This window comes from Calidris pugnax, unplaced genomic scaffold, assembly GCF_001431845.1.
Source record: "Calidris pugnax isolate Ruff unplaced genomic scaffold, ASM143184v1 scaffold219, whole genome shotgun sequence".
Taxonomy (NCBI): Eukaryota; Metazoa; Chordata; class Aves; order Charadriiformes; family Scolopacidae; genus Calidris; species Calidris pugnax.
This window is the reverse complement of record NW_015094507.1, coordinates 11,867,721-11,885,454: the sequence shown is the minus strand read 5'-3', so window position 1 is coordinate 11,885,454 and position 17,734 is coordinate 11,867,721. Positions and strand designations below refer to the sequence as shown.

Sequence of the window (17,734 nt, the reverse complement as noted above, 5' to 3'; positions counted from 1 at the left end):
TTGCCTGTCATTTTCTAAAGCCATACAAGGAACAACCAACAAACAATTTTTAGCCTGGAACATAAGGTCTTTGAGCCGAACCATTCAGAATGGAGAATTGAGTTCAAATATACTTAGAATGCATTTATTTAAATCTTCTGTTGCTTCTGAAGGTACATAAATTTAAAATTATCCAGTTACATTGCTTCTGAAGGATCCAGAAACAGCTTGCAGAAACGAGGGTTGGAGCAAGGCTCTTATTTTAGGCTTGGGTGACCAGCTGATACATCCATATTCTTTGTTTGTTTTGGATCAGTGGTCTGGTTGTACATTTCTGCATTATTTTTGCAGTACACTGCCTGCATGTCTGCCTGGCATGAGCAATACTGCAGTCTACATGTAGTCTTAAATTATTGCACTTCGTTAACTTGCTGGTTTGAAAGAACAGACCCACTGGCAGACCTGAGAGTAGAGCAGAGGTCTACGTGTATTGCCCTTTGTCTAATGAGAAGTGATATCACGGAGCTGAGGGAAGACAGAAGTTGACGTTGAGCCCTTGCAATTTTTGGAAATAGCCTTTTAATCTAAAGTGTGAAAACTCAGAATGCAAGATTGCAGCTAATCCTTAAAATTGACCCATATTAATGAGAAATCTGAAACTTCAAATCTCTATATTATCTCGTAGAAAACAACATCAAATTAAGAAATATGTTAATAGGGCTTGAGAATCTAAGCAAGAGATGGAAATCTTTCTGGAAAGTGAATGTGTAAATGATTGGTTTAAGTGATTGATTGGTTTTGAGTGTATTATTTTATTAACAAACTAGCATGGGCAAAAGGTATGTGTAATTTCATATTAGTATTAAGTCACACTTTAAAAAAATAGTGTACTAGTTCACAATGATTTACTTAGGTTAATTTATATGACAAAAAAAATTTGAAGTCACTGAAGGTTTTGTAACAATTGCCCTGTTTTCTACTTCTAGTTTCTTTTATTCTTGGGTAAATACCCCAACATAGGCAAAATGAAAGATGCGTTATGAAGATCAGGCTTCAATTGAAGGAAAATCGTTGTTAAAGAAGCATCTTAAGTGTCACAGAAGATTTTCAGATGTGGCTATATATAGATTTCAATGCAAGTAAAGCTAAAAATGAATGAATATTCAAGGTACCAAATAAATTTAGAAAACAGCTGAATACCTCTGTGAAAAAAGCAAAGAAATAGTCTGCAGTGCCCCAAAGTAAATGTTTAATTCTTCTATCCATATTGTCAGCTTTCTGAAAAACAGAATAAATAACTCTTACTTTTTCCTAGAAAAGACAAAATGTCATGCTTCATTGTTTCCATGGCATGAGCAGCATTTCAACTAAATTGTCACTGCTCATTCTGAACAGGCCTTTCCACAGGTCTGACTCAGTGCCTTTATAATTCAAATCTGTAGTGAGACCACTGGTTTACACAAGTCAATATGAAAGGTTAGAAAACCTGTTTTTCTCAAAAGCGTTCATTAACTATAGGCTAATAATTTAAGACAATGTTATTTAAATCTAATTTACATGATATCTTTATATGTTTAACAACTTAATCCTGTGCTTTTTTTTTTTTCTGTACAGTGATATGCTTCTCTCTGTGTCAGTTCTAAAGAAATCCCTGTTATTTACTGGATACAGAAAGCTATAATTTGTGAGCATATTTTACAACATACTATTAATGGGAAAATCATTGAATGACATCTTGCATTTTTTATTATTGGGGGAAAACATCTATAAGGAAGGACTCTCATAAAAGACAAAAGATAATTTATGGCAGCTGACTTCAAGATGCAGTTAGCATTAAATTAATAAACCATAATAACAGATAAATCAGTATTCTGTAATATCAGAATTATATCTTTGTTAAGTATCTGTGTGGTAACAAAGAGCAGCTGGTAAAGAATAAGAAATAAACCGTCAGGAGTGTAAATATCAAATGAATTATGAATATACAAGTGTACAGTGTCAGTTCTTGCTGTAGAACCTCCATATTATTACCAACTCCTGTGTGTGTACTCACACACGGATTCATACACACAGAGGAGAACAAGTAGGAAAGAGGCTTGAAGGATGAGCTTTTAATTCATCTTATCTAAACTCTATAACAAGCCAGAATAAAACCGGCATGTGCCAAGAGCCCTTTGGTTTACTTACTTTGAATTAATCTCTGCAGATGCCTTTCCCTTTAACTATAGTGGGAGCTATCGTACTAACGTCCACAGTCTTTGAATAGGACAGAAATTTGTACTCATAAGTGTATTCTGTATCACCTGTACAACTTTTAGTGGGTAACTCTATCTTTACAGATATTTTTGACATACCTCTAAAAGATCAGGTAATTATTTTTGCAGAAATAATTCTTAACTTTATTTTTATATATATACTAGGTTAATGAAAACCGTTCTCTGGTTCAGGGAGTAAATTCTGTTCAGCTGGCTCAGAAGTTGACCACTTCTATGTACCTTGGTTTTTGTTAGTTATTTCAACAGTTGTTATCCAGTATCAATGTCTTAGTTGTCTGAAATGTGTGAAAGGTGTCAAATCCAGACAAAATGGACTACTTTTGTTTTTAAGTGGGTGCAGGTTGATGTACCTGAAACTGGCTAATACCACTTTGTATCTGTTCTGTGTATCATCTTCAGAAGGGCTGCTGAAGCAGTGAAAAACAGTTAATGAGTTTCACCTGCAGGAAGTCATTGAGGATTATGTAAGAGTATTTAGGAGTGTTGGATTTGTGTGTTCAAAGGACAAGGAACAATGGGGGAAATCTTCAGACTTCTTTTAAATAGTACTTTCAGGATACAATTAATCTCATCTTAAGGCTATAAAGGCTGCTTACAATAACCAACTCAGAAGCGATATCCACCTTGTAGAAGTCTAAGACTAGGTAAAATTGAATCCGACGCAATGTATGGGATTCAGCTGCTTTAACATGGGTTCTCCGAGACACACTGCCTACAGCCACAGTCACAAAAGAGCTTGCAATTCCAAGGAGTCCTTTGCCATACCTGCTGGCCTCTACAGGTTGCACTCTGAGAGTCTCAGGCAGTCTGAAAGGACAGTAGGTGCCTGACCCTTGATAAATTTTAATAGCGTATTTCAATTCTATTGTGTGTCACTAAAGGCAAATTTATTAGGACTTTTGTCTGGCAGCTGTGCTTGAGAAATATTAATTTTTTTAGATGAACTACTACTTTTAGTGAACAAATACATCTCTCCACCATAAATATGAAACAAAGACAATTCAGGTAAGTTTCAAAGATGTTCTCTCTCAGCATACAAACCACCTATTAGATAAACCTGTCTTACATAAAGTTGTCTACTGCAAATATCGCAACTACTCATCAGGAACAAGCAAAGTTTGTCAGCCCCAGAAGGCAAAACTGTAACTCTTCATGTTGCAAGATCAGCCTAAATTGCAAGGCATATGCACAGGGGTTATGTTTCTTTGATCTATTTTGTCTTGTAATTTTTCTGGGTTTCAAGCCACCTAAGGAGATGGTAACCTATATCCACTATCTGCTGCACTGAAATCTCTTTCTTGTTTGGTTTACCCAAGTCATACCTCTGCAAAAAGTGAAAAGTAGCACTGAATACTTTAAAATTGGCATCAAGTATGGCCCTCTAGCTCTTGTGTGAGAGGAAACAGTGAACAAGAGAACTGTACCCACAATTTCCACGACATGTATGCTTTTGCAGAACTCTGTCATACTGGCTGAATTATCTTTTCTCACTCGCCCCTCATGGGAAATTCATTCACTTTGTTGCCTTTCTCTTTACCTTTTCCAAATCTACTATATCATTTTTGAAATGAGCACGACTTGGTTCAAGGTTCAGATCCCTTTTAGTCAATGGAAGTTAGCAGAGGAAATGGGCGAGCTGTACTGACCAGCTGCAAAAGGACTAATTAAATTTGAGACTTATTCATGGTTCAGAGCCACCTGTGCAGATAAGACATGAGGCCTGGGAAAGAAACATTCATTTTCTGTACCAGAGACCAGGAGGGATAGCTCCAGCTTTGTCAGGTAGTCCACGTGTGGCCGTGTGCATTGAGTCCTGATGGCTGTGCTCAGGTGAACTAAACTGTTATCAAAGATTCTTTGAATACGATGGGAACACGGACTCCTACCACACCTCTGGCTTTTTTAATAAAGGCGTATTAATCTTCAATTTAAGTCATTTCTTCACTGCATACCCCGTTCCCTTCCACAAGCAGATTAAAGCTATGTGCAATGTGCAAGACACCAGTGTGAAAGTAGAGCTTCCATGTTATACACTACTGTAGAACTTATCTTTCAGACTGCTGTTTTAAACCCTTTCCCCTCTGTTTTGTTGCTGGTATTTAGCCTGTTTTCCTAATAGAAATAGTTGGAATGATTCTGTTGATATCCTGCCTCCTTGCTAAGTACGCTTCCTTGCTTGAATACCAGAAAGCAGAGGTTGCAGAGGTAAGTTTTGTGAAAAAGATGGCTAGACAGCCTCTTCATCTGCCTAAAGCAGAGTAGCCTTCAGTGAAGATACTGGTCTTGTTAGACACTGACAAATTCAGTTGTAAGATATAGATCCCCCGAGAAAACATTTCATATGATACTTATGATTCATGGAACATCTTTTTCTTTCAGAAAAAATTGTCTCCTTGTGGAGATATTTAGAAGACAACCTTATCATGGAGAGAAATTGATCATACTATATAGAAAAATAATTTCTTATTACAGCATGTAAATTACAAGAAAAACAGAACATTTTTACTGTGTAGTCTTCTATTGTTACAAATGCAAGTCTTCACTTTGGACAAAGTAGTTCAAAGCTTTTTAGAGTTGATTTTTTTAAAAGTATATCCTTTTAAATAAAAAAAGTAAAGCTTATACTGTGGTCATACTACATCACCCAGAATACTGTCTTAAGATGTATCTGTCTGGAAGAGATTGGCCATGTAGTAGAAAAATATATAGAAGAGAGAATAAAAAGGAAGAGTTCCTTTTTATAAGATAAAGGCTAATATGTAATCTGTCAGTAGGGTTCAGATAAGGTAGGATGCGTAACTCCTGCTTTCCTGCCAAAACAACTTTTCAGTTTTTCCCACGAGGCTTTTAATTCAGTAATTAAAATGTAATTATCAAATTAGTGAACAATTTTTTAGAGCATAATTACCATATTAGCTAATAACTTCTTAGCATTTAGACTCTTAGTAAAGCAGAATATCTGTATATAATTGATGATCAACCGAAACTCAAACTCTGGATACAACTAGAGCTGAATTCTGGGATATAGATGGATACAGAATGAAAGGATATACTGTGGAAGTATCATTTGCACATCTAGATCACATTTCAGTCATTAGGAATATAAACACCTTCCCTCTCATGGAAAAGATAATTGCGTAATTATGAAGAAAAACAAATGACAGTCAAATGTACTGCAAATGAGAGAGTGAAAAGTATTCAATATCTCTGTGCTTCAGATCAAATGTTTTTACCTCCTGCTTCTGTGTGCCACTTCCTCCCAGACCCTCCAATACTATTTCTGCAGGCTGTGAATTAAGCACTGCTGGTTTCTCTCCGGATAAGTGAATCAGTGTCTCTGATACGTACCATGCTGAAACAGGCCCTCTTGTGCCTCATTAAACATTTTTGCTTGTTTGCTTCAATATCGCACTAGAATCTTTTCTCCACATGAATCTGCCATAAATTATCAGTTTCTGAACCACTTAACTTTCATATGCATTAACAAGCTTTTTATTGATATTTATCATATTAATTGAATGACTTTGAGAAATATGAATCTTTGGCAAAATTTGTGCATCTTTTGTGTAATATTTAGAAGAGAAATAGCATGCAAAAGCTTTCAAGAAGCTGTAAAGTATATAATTATATTGTTATTTATGGAGTTTCTAGTACATTTAATTCATTTCTTTGGAGAGAAATATCTTAATTTCTTCTGCTAATGTCTTGTTTGTAGAAGTCATACTGAGATGCATAATTTATCTCAGGTCCCATTACAAAATGTAGTCTCTTTGGCTCTTGGTGTAACTTATGAAATAGGTGAGCTCAAGGAATATGAAGCAATATATTTTGAAATCTTTAATGACAAATTTGTGCAGTCTGGCAGCAGAGGCACTTAATACCTCTGCTTTTGAAGATAAGCAGCTTTTTTGTTTTTGTTTAACTTTCTCTTTTATTCACATTAACGCTTGACAATATCACTACAGATCTATCTTTTTTGCTTTATGGAATTTTTATTATCAGCACCTAATACTTACTTGGTTGCTCATACTAATTGCTTGTTTCTGTAGTCATGTATATCACTTTTTTTCTTTTTTCTGCCATGGCTGAAGATTCAAAAAAGGAATCGTTGAGAGACTAGAGATACCTCGTCTATGCAATCCAAGCAGCTTGTACGTCAGGGACAGAAATAGATTTTGCCATATAATATACAATAGTATCCTGAAAATTACTTTGAAGTATCTAAACCATAATTCTGTAGCATTGCATACTGTATTTTAACAAGGGTAGCAATACTTTTGGCAAAAGCAATTTTGCTGAGATTGTTACTAAGGTGAAAAGATAATTACTTAATTTCTAGGCAACTCTCTAATTCAAACATTTTTGGAAACTGAACACTTGAATACCGAAGTGAAACGTCATTAAATGTAAAAGCAAAAAGTGTTTGTCCCACTTTCCCATCAATCTGATTTTGAAGCTTTTTAATTCTTTTATGACTACTTTACCTTTCCTGCTATTTCATAGCATTAGTATGGGAGTGATTTCAAACTGTTTAATTGTAATACAGTCAGGAAACACTTTGAAAAGATTATTAAATGCCCCAAGCAGTATTAAAGAAAATAGCTTAATAGCTTTAAGGAGAAAATGGAAACAAAAAACTGTTCCTGTTAATGCACTCTAACATGGCAGTATTAGCAAGTACTAACGTGTGACTAAGGTAACGTAAAGCATGTTCTAGCAAACTATTTTAGGAAAATGTTTTCAAATTATATAAAAATTACTGAAAAACTCCATTATTTTTTTCTCACTTTACAGTGCCATGTGCAGAGCAAGAAACTTTTATATCCTGTCTCATATGTACAGTCCTTAGAAGACAAAACCACACTGCTTCTAGTCCCTGCTAAACAAGTAGATTTACCATTTCTTGCCTCTGCTTACTCAGGGATAATGGAAGATCACTTGTAGAGTTATACTTTTTTTTCCGTTAAGATGCAAATTCTTTTTCCTGTGGTGACTTTGCCTGTACACAGCAACGATACCACAGTTCTTTTTATCTGAAGTATCTGTGGAGGGAAAAAGTATTTCACTAAATAATAACAATGTGGGTCCTTTAACTAAGCAGTTGTAGCATCTTTCTCCCCATTAGAATTCTAGACATTATTTCATTAGCTCAGAATGACTATTAAGAACTATTACAAAAATAATTCAATTTATGAGAAGGATTATTCTGTGGATAGTGAAATGTACCTATAGTTCATACCATCCATAGAATGATACTTGGTACTCCACAGCTTTTCTGTTATATGTGTGTGTGTATATATGTATTAAGCCCCTAGGTATGTATTTTTTGTTTCTCCTCTCTCTAAAAATAGGTAATACATTTCATAAGAATTGGTTCAGGTTACTGAAGGATTCTATAAGTCAGAATCTTGAGAAAAGGATGAAAAATGTGACAATGCAGTTTTGAAATGTGTTTAAATATCTATAAACTCCTGAAAAATTAAATCTTAAGCATTAAGAATAAAAAAAAAATCCTGAAGCTGGTGATAATAATTTATACATTTTACTTTTGCTCTTTTGCTCCAGCTTTTGCACGTGGACATATAAGTATTAATTACCACAATATTGTGGGAGTTGAGTTCAAAATACCTTTACTTTTTTTAATGTCTACTTATTTCTAATGAGTAAGTCACTTATATTATACTTTAAAAGCAGGTGAAAACCTGGACAAAATTTTCTTTGTTTTCTGTGTACAGTTTGGCTTCTGCTTTGTGTCTGGAACAGCATTTGAGTACTTGAGAAGATGAACGAGTAGCATTTGGTGTGATGGAAAGAAAAAATCCTGGCCTAATACTATATGGTTACCATTTATCTATGATCTGTAGGAGGAGGTTGGGGAACCGTTTTTGCCAGTGTTCTAATATATTTTATGACTCTTACTAGAATAAAATCAAATGATCTGCATATCTTCAAACCTACAAGTAGGAAAGTTTTAAGACTGTAGCTGCCCAGACTTCTGTATCAGTGCTTGTGAAAGTATTTATGTAAAACCTAAGCATATAAGTTTTCATATTGTCTTCTTTAAAGAAATTTTGGAAAAAGTGTTTTCTTCATGGACACTGAAAAGCTTTTTATCTGAGTGTTGGCTGACCCTTTAGAAAAAAGGGAAGGAAACAAAGGTGTGTTGTTTTAAGACAGTTCAAAACATTTTGTTAGCCAAAGTAATGAAAAACACACCTTCGCAAAATCTCCCGAGGCTGTTTTTGTATTCATGTTTTATTTAGTGGTTTGTTTCCTTTTGTTAGTCCGAGTTATGAGAGACTAAATATTGCATGAATGTGATAATTGCTTTCAAATTATCACGTGTATTCTGTAATAAACTGCTTAGCATGTCAGAGAAAGCTAATGTATATCCTTAAAGTGGGAAGAAATCTTACATTCTAACTGCAGATGAATGTGTTTTGGTGCTCTTATTTTGCCTGTCATCTTTAGTCATGCTCTGTTGATATTCTGACTGGAAGTAGTAGTATACATAAACAGAGATGCTATCAAACGCAGTGTTTTATAAGCATGCTGCATATTCCAGTCTAGTAATATTTTTTAATAGTTTTTTATTTATGACTTTTCAAAGCATATTTAGAACTGCTCTGATGAAAGATAAGATTCTGACGTGTGGCATTTGTCTCATCTGACTTAAAGAAGATGTTAAAATGTGTTAGAATGTATCAAATTGTATTTTAAATACTTAGAATTTGTATGTACTCACATTTAAAAAACTTTTTCACCAGTTTTATAAGACAAATAAGCTTTTCTTAAAATGGGAACAAATTATCCTTTATTTTCTCACATTTTAGAAAACCAAGACAAACTTCTGTTTTGATATATAATTTAACATTAAATTAACAAGATAAACCTAACAGTGACTGGATATTGGTATTGTATAATCAAAAAATATATAGCTTTATTTTCTTAAATTTGTAGATAATTCAAATCCTTTTAGGAGAAACGTCTTAAAGTTGCCAGTTTCATGCAACTACACTAAAATATGGTTCAAAAGATAACCTAGATGCTGAAAGTAATACTTCTGTGCATTTTATAGTGCAAGATTTCCAGGATTCTGTGACCATGCCTTGATACACTGATTCCATAAATGCCTTTAACAGAAGTTATGTCTCATTTCAAATCAAGTTACTGGTTTTCCTTTAATGTGCATCTGTTGCAATGTTGAGGTCTCAGTTACATCTGTTTTGGAATGAGATATTTATTTTTCAGAAAAGCTTCTTGTCCAGGGTCACATAGGAAATCAGTGGTAATGAAAATAACCCCCAGAAATTCCAGGTCCTGCTTCCCTCCTCCAAGCCTTATGTACACTTGGTGTGGGTAAAGGACACTGCTGAACTGCATTGTCTTTTTCCACAATGGCTTATGCACTGAAAAAGGACTTCAAAGTCAAATAAGCAGTTTTCTATGTCAAGTGATCCTTTTATTAAACTCCTTCCTGTTGTGAGATTCAGAAAGCTTTCAATATAATTTTGAACACTAATAATAAAAATATGGTATGGTCCAGACTCACACTGCTGTCTTCTGAATCGATATAAAAAATTAAATGAAATTGTTTTACAGAAAAGGTTGTAAAGAATAAATTTTTACATTTTATTTTAATGTCATGTGTGAAAGTGGTTAATCTTCTTAAATCCTGCTCCAGACTTAAATAAGTGGCTAAAATGTAACTTTTTTTCTATATTTATAGGAAGCACACGTCTAAGGCAGCAACCTTTATGGAGGTCTTTGAACCATTTCTGTAGATTTCCAGTCTGTAACAGGATTGTCAGTACTGCCCCTAGGACGCTTGATTAAGACTAAAATGCCTTCAGCAAGCAGCCCTGATCAGTCGCTGTAGCACAGCACCTACCATGCCTCCTCCTCCCAGTATCATGCATGCCACATCAGTGACATTGGGTTTTTTGGATAAGGCTCTTCACTGCCTTCTGGCTATGCCTGTATTTGGAGAACTGTAGTCTCCTTTCACACTTCCAAAAATCCATCACTTCCATCTCTGAAAATGTTGGCAGTTTACTACCATCCACTGAACTCTCAGTAATATGCTTTTGACTTTCTACCCCTCTAAATGTAGTATCACCTTACATAATTACTGGCTCTGATTGTGAAATGGCCAATTTAAAAATTAGAACACAAGCATATATTATAATGGTATAATAAGTGATAGACTTGCTTGATGCTACCACGTAATATTTTTAGAAAAGTTGTTTATCACAGATCCCTTTTTCACAGACACCCATTATTCCTTTATCCCATCTTTCCAGGTCAATTAAACAAAGACTGTCTGAGAGTTCATGTTTTCTGAATGGGAAATAATGTCAGAATAAGAGATTTCTATTTGACACAATTGTTATAATCCAAGTATCGATCTGAGGTGAGGAAAATAGATAATTTGATTCTTATATAACCTCATATAAAATTATTAGTATAATTTAAACATGCTTATACTTTTTTAAAGGAAAAGGATGGGAAGAAATGTTACTAGCTGAGATAAATTGTTTAGAAAAGGAATTTTTTTCCAGGCTCTCAGTAATCTTTTTAATGTTACTTAAGATATGGGTTTATGTTATTATTTTAAAAGTTACTGTATCATTAAAAAATTGGTGCTTGTGCCACGATGTGACTGATGTTATTTTTTATAATGTGTTAATAAAGTCCACTTTCTTCATAGCTGTTGGTAAACTTGTGCAGATTGGTGCATGATAAAGATAATATGGCTATAATGTTAAAAATTGCAGTTATTAAGAACTAGTGTGTGCATGTGTGAGATCTTTAAATTGTTTTGATATTAGGAAAAATGAAATCTTACAGCTCCATAAGAGAAAATCACAGTTAAAATTGAAATGATGATTAATGTTACTGTTTCCATAACTTTGTTAATGTCGACAATGCTATATTAGAATGAGTTTGTTTAAATTTTTATTTTCTGATCTCACATTTGAAAATTAGTCTGGTAAACGCCTGGTACTGCCAAACCATAGAACTTTTAATTCTGTATATATAGTTGATATACTAGCAATGATATTGAATACAGAATTATTTTAGATTCAGTAAAGTAGTCTGTAAGCTTCATTGCAACCAATTTGTCAGATTTTGATCTGAGGTAATGTGGCCTTCTGTTATATATTTAAAGGTTTAATTTTTCAGAGGGCACAGATTGTAAAATATCCTGCAGCTACGGTAATTAAATAGCTTTCATTTCTACTGAAACAAGCTTGGGACTGTACTCGAAACAAATAAGTTCTTTGAGTTATTATCACCCAGGTTTTCTATTTTGCTTGTTTGTGACTCGAACAGTTTTGAAGCTTGCTTGAATGTGAATTATTTCAAGTAGGTAATAGTGGCTCAGGCTTTTATAGGGTGCATCTGTTTGAGAAGTTCTCCATATGTAAAATGAGGAGAGATTTACAAATAACTTGTTCTGGCACTTGTATTCATCTAGTGATTTTGTGTAGTTAAGGCACTTCTGTGCTTTCTGCTGGGTTTTATCAGATATTACGTGGAGATGATAATGCAAAAACACAGGATAGTGATCCCCCAAGAGGAATGTTTATGGGGAGAAAAATGCTTATGACCATTTTGTGGAATAGAAATGGAAAGATGAATCATTCAAATGGCTATCTTATTATTTGTGAAATTAGGTAGTTAAGAGCAAGACCAATTGTTTTTGGTAATTTTTGCCAAGATTTCTATCAAGATGATTTATTCTTTTTCCTCTAGATTTTGTGTTTGAAGAAATTATTTGAAACTTGGAGAAAACAAAGATGGCTGGTGAACTAAAATGGCAATTCTTCAACATTTTTTTTTTTGTGTGTGGAAAATGCAGGCTTTTTCATTTGAGCAGTTTCAGAATAAATCTTTTTGGATTGTATAATTGTTTTAAAAACTATTTCAGATTTTCTTTTTCTTTGGAAAGTAGTAAGAACATCTATATTACTCATACTATTTTAGGCACTACATATTGTCCTTTTTGATAAAATATTACTATCCTTTTTTCCAGTGGTTTTTGGTTTTGAAGAAAGTGTTGCTGCATCAGTATTACACTGATTTTTGTAGATTGGTTATGGTAAAAAAAACCTTGGTCATATAAATATTTTTTTAACGTGAAAACTGTGTGATGGAAAACCCTAGCGAATTTCAGGTTTGGTAAAAGCAGTTCTAAAAGTTTACTTTTAGAAGCAGTTCTAAAAGATTACTAGGAGATCTGAATTATCCTGGATATCACTGCAAAAGTATTTAAAGATTGTTTTACAATTGCTCTTGCATATCTGGCTTGGATTGGCCTTTTCTAAATGTTCCTCATCACTGTGATTCTTCAGGTGTTGATCACTACTAAAATCTACTGAACTTTCGCTAAGTGGTTAGCATGATAGTAAAAACTTGAAGAAATGTTGAGCTATACAGCAGTCACATACTGTACACAGTCAACAGAAATTCATGAGCTACAGACTGAGTTGTGGCTATAGGATGCTATATTCCCAAATTAGAGGGCAGAGATGAACTGCTATATCATTAATACCGTAAATGAAGTCATGTATGAGATCATTAAAGCAAACTAAGCATTAAATACACATTTTACTACTACTTTTTAAATTTTCTCTTTTAATTTTGAGGTAGCAGTGAAAATTCAGCCGTTTCCTCTAGGATGTGCCTGGTTGCTTATGAAAACTGCTGTTTCTGCCTATTACAGGTCCATAAGCTGTGTTAAAAAAGAGAAACCCAACCACCTGCATTTTTCAAGCTGTTAGATGGAGATAGGGATTGGCTTGGCTGCTTGTCCACATATCAATGGCAAGATTTATGACTCTTCTGTCTGCTTATCTGAGAGCATGTGGTGCATTCCTCAATTTGATTATTAATAAGGCTATCCTGAATACAAGGTACAATAGCAGTAAAGAACAGCCTGCTTGGGAGGGAACAACATGACTCAGTATGCTCTAACGGCTTCTGGAAACCACTATCCCTTTATAATTGAGTATACCTGAAGTGGAAAGCCAATCCTTTTCATTCATTGCTGCATCAGTATTACACTGATTTTTGTAGATTGGTTATGGTAAAAAAAACCTTGGTCATATAAATATTTTTTTAACGTGAAAACTGTGTGATGGAAAACCCTAGCGAATTTCAGGTTTGGTAAAAGCAGTTCTAAAAGTTTACTTTTAGAAGCAGTTCTAAAAGATTACTAGGAGATCTGAATTATCCTGGATATCACTGCAAAAGTATTTAAAGATTGTTTTACAATTGCTCTTGCATATCTGGCTTGGATTGGCCTTTTCTAAATGTTCCTCATCACTGTGATTCTTCAGGTGTTGATCACTACTAAAATCTACTGAACTTTCGCTAAGTGGTTAGCATGATAGTAAAAACTTGAAGAAATGTTGAGCTATACAGCAGTCACATACTGTACACAGTCAACAGAAATTCATGAGCTACAGACTGAGTTGTGGCTATAGGATGCTATATTCCCAAATTAGAGGGCAGAGATGAACTGCTATATCATTAATACCGTAAATGAAGTCATGTATGAGATCATTAAAGCAAACTAAGCATTAAATACACATTTTACTACTACTTTTTAAATTTTCTCTTTTAATTTTGAGGTAGCAGTGAAAATTCAGCCGTTTCCTCTAGGATGTGCCTGGTTGCTTATGAAAACTGCTGTTTCTGCCTATTACAGGTCCATAAGCTGTGTTAAAAAAGAGAAACCCAACCACCTGCATTTTTCAAGCTGTTAGATGGAGATAGGGATTGGCTTGGCTGCTTGTCCACATATCAATGGCAAGATTTATGACTCTTCTGTCTGCTTATCTGAGAGCATGTGGTGCATTCCTCAATTTGATTATTAATAAGGCTATCCTGAATACAAGGTACAATAGCAGTAAAGAACAGCCTGCTTGGGAGGGAACAACATGACTCAGTATGCTCTAACGGCTTCTGGAAACCACTATCCCTTTATAATTGAGTATACCTGAAGTGGAAAGCCAATCCTTTTCATTCATTTTCTTTCCATTTTATTAAAAAAAAAAAAAGCAGTGTAATTTGTGACTTGTCCCCCAGCGTTAAGCCAGTGGATTTACAGAACGTTTTCTTTAAAAAAACCTCAAAGTAGTTTTTTTGCTATTATTTACATATTTGTTAACAAATATAGGAACATAATGTTAAGGCCAAGGTAGTTTAAAGCTACCAAATAAGTTCCTATTTCTACCTTATGCAGCAATGCAGAAAGCAGCCTTTAAAACTTCCCATTCCTGTCAATGTCTGAACTCATTTATGTGCCTTTGCTGGGTATCCTGAAAACATCTGAATCGTAGACTTCCATGCATGCTTAAAAGGGCTCTCCTCTGGAGAATAAGGAGCTTTTTGTGACTGTATTGTGATATTTAGAATGCAGACGTGTCTGCCTAAGCTCCTGCTCTGCTTTCTGTGCGAGTTCAATTTGAACTGTTTAGAAGATCAGTTGAAAAATGGTGGTGCCCTGTGTGCAGTATTAGCTTGGCCAAAGCTGGCAGCTGTTATTCACTACAGAGCCGGGCATTTTCAGCCATTTTGCAGTAGGACATGGTGCACTTTGAGAACCTGTTGATTGGAGTCTACTCTTAGTGTGAAAGTTAAGATGAACCTACACCTAGCAGCATCCAAAATATTTAATTATGGTGTGTTCTTCCCCTGCTGCTTACGCAGGTACAGAAGTAGCATAGAACTGAACTGAAAGGACCTTAGTGGAGGTGTGACATCCTACAGGTTAGAAAACTGCTAGGAAACTGCAAATATATGGTTAAATCTATATTTTCTCTAGGGTTCTTATTTTTAATTCAGTATCTATGTGGTATAAAATGTGAATGTATTGCGGAGCAGCAATCAGAAGATATGTTTTCCTTCCTCCTAACAAAATATCTCCATCACAGGACAACAGAAACAGGGTATTTTCCTTAGGAATGGAAATTTACCCCGAGGCAGACAAAGCATATGCTGCCAGCTTTGTAGGACTTGCATTTATCACAGGGACAGAGAATGTGTGAATGAGGGAAGAAACCACTGAATGGTGCACGTGGGAAATTACACATCGTTGCCATTCACAGGAGATAAAGACTTTGTTGTCTTCATAAAATTGTCTTTCTATGTGATGGACTGTTGCTACCATTAGGAATTACCCAGACATGAGAGGTCAAAATCCATTTTTATTTATCTTATGCCGAGAGTAGTGGCTGCACCTTTTACAAGGGATTCTCCATCTCAAGAATTTAGAATTGAGTAGAATGAAAAATACAAGAATAAAGAAGGAAGATTGTATTGAGTTTCAGACACATGGAAATTAAAGAGGAAATCTTCCACTGTAAAAATTTCAGGGGGGAGAGAGAGATATTGTAATGCTCATTTCTCTTTATGAATCCATGGTAACTTAAGATATAATCCTTTTTTTAACAGCTGTTTGTGTGATACTAGTTTATTAAAATACATTTGAATAACTGCTTTCCAGATGCCTTAGGAAATTCTATAAGATCTATCTTAATTTTTGTTATGCTCATGGAAATGTCTTTTTATTTTTGTTGTCTCATAATATCTATACTTACAATTTATTCACCAATTTTTAGCTTTTGGCAGCATTTTTTAATATTTTGCCCAAATAAAAATAGGATTCTCGTAGATGTCACAGCTTGATTTATAAAGCTTAGATGCTGTAAGTCTTAAGCAGCACAAAATCTTGTTTATCAGACTGTGTTTTCCTAAACAGAGAACTGCTTTAATTTCGAAAGCAGTAGGTTGCCTTTCATGTTAATACTCCATTATTGAGCAAATAAACATGGTCTTTTTTTATTTTTCAGTTTTAAAATGTAATAAGCCTATATTTACCTGAATGTTATCCAACTTCCTTTTGCTTTAGCTTTTGAAATATTATTAATATTGGTTACAGATGATATACACATGCTATGCTCAGTCATCTTGGATCATTTCCCTAGGTGTCTAAATTTTTCTTAAGTGTCTGCCTCTCCCGTCAGTGTCTCATTCTCAGTTTTAAATGACTAATGTTTAAATAATTGTTACTTGCATCTTACCTTAGTGGTTAGTGCTTCTGCTTTTAAATTAATATTATTTGAGCATCTGCCCCTAGGGCTCTCACCAGCAGATTGCTCATCTGCAGGAAAAGTTAACATTTCCATCCTGTAGTGAGAAACAGGTTGGAAGAGGCAGGAGGTCTGCAAAACTGAAAAGCCTCTTCATATTTAATAGCTTCAGACAGGGAAAGAGTTGATAACTACACATTCTTTTTATTCTAGAAGTGGTTCATTACTTGGCTACTCAACAAGACTGTTTAGAAACTGATTGTAGTTTGTGAAGTTCAGTGTGACTTGGTGTCTGTACAGATTCTGAGACCTCCTTGCTCAGAAAATAGTGGAGTGTTGAATAAAATTTTTTTAGACAATACAAAGCCAGGGAGCAATATTACTTTGGAAATGAATACGCACAAGCTATGAGAAAGTGAATGAAAAATGTTTCTTGCAGAGATACAATGCCTGGCTTGTAAGTTGTGATCCTCAGATGATGGCCGTTCAACCTCTGTTAGTATAGGCAGATGCTGGTAGCATAAGGACCAGAGAGACCACACGGATGCTGATTTCTTTTCTGAGGCACTCCATGCCACCATAGTAAGGACACATCTTCAAATTACTTTTGTTGTCTTGGCCTTTCCAGACCCAAGAATAAATGACATTACTCCAAAGTATGTATAAACTTACATTTTATGGGTAAGGATATCTCATGAGAAAAGAACAGCTGAAGCACAGCAGAGTTTCCCAAACTTCTTTGCTTCATTTAAGACTAAAGCTGGCTGAGAACCACTCTAGAAATTGCCTGTCGTTTGAGGCGTGTCCTACTCTGGCAGTATGCTTTGTGTGGGGATGATTTCATGGTATGATAGAGCTTACGTGGGTTATAGTTGCTTAGATTCCTGTATTTGCTGAGAATGAGGTTAGCATCTACATGCTACTTGGTGCAAAATTTGAGCCCTTTGCTCAACATATTTATCGCTCAGGCGCACAGTCATGCTGAAATATCTATACATATTCATTTCTGGAGGAAGTTTGGGGCATCCCAGTTCCATGCTCCTTTATATGTTGCACTTCCAGTGAACTCTCCAGTTCATTACTGCTGTATCATAAGTCTAGAAGAACAGAAAATAAGAATCCAGAAATCTCCCTCCCCCCACTACACATAGATGGTTGTTGATAAATGTAATCATTTCAAGGATAACTATGTAAAATAATAATTACATGTTTTCATCCCTCTCCTACTTTGCTTCTAAATGGACTGGTTAGCTTATATTTTTCACACTTTTTTTATTCCCAGTAGTAAAATGAATGTTGTATGAAAAAAAGCAGGTTTTCTTTAAGGTAAGTTTGGTTTGTTGCTGGGTTATTTCTGCTTTGACCTCTACTTCACTG

At 34.8% G+C, this 17,734-nt stretch overlaps 1 protein-coding gene across 2 annotated transcripts in view; it reads left to right on the top strand.

Moving 5' to 3' along the window:
• GRIK2 (glutamate receptor, ionotropic, kainate 2) overlaps positions 1 to 17,734 on the top strand; it is a 354,035-nt gene that overhangs the window by 95,396 nt on the left and 240,905 nt on the right. The window lies entirely within an intron of this gene.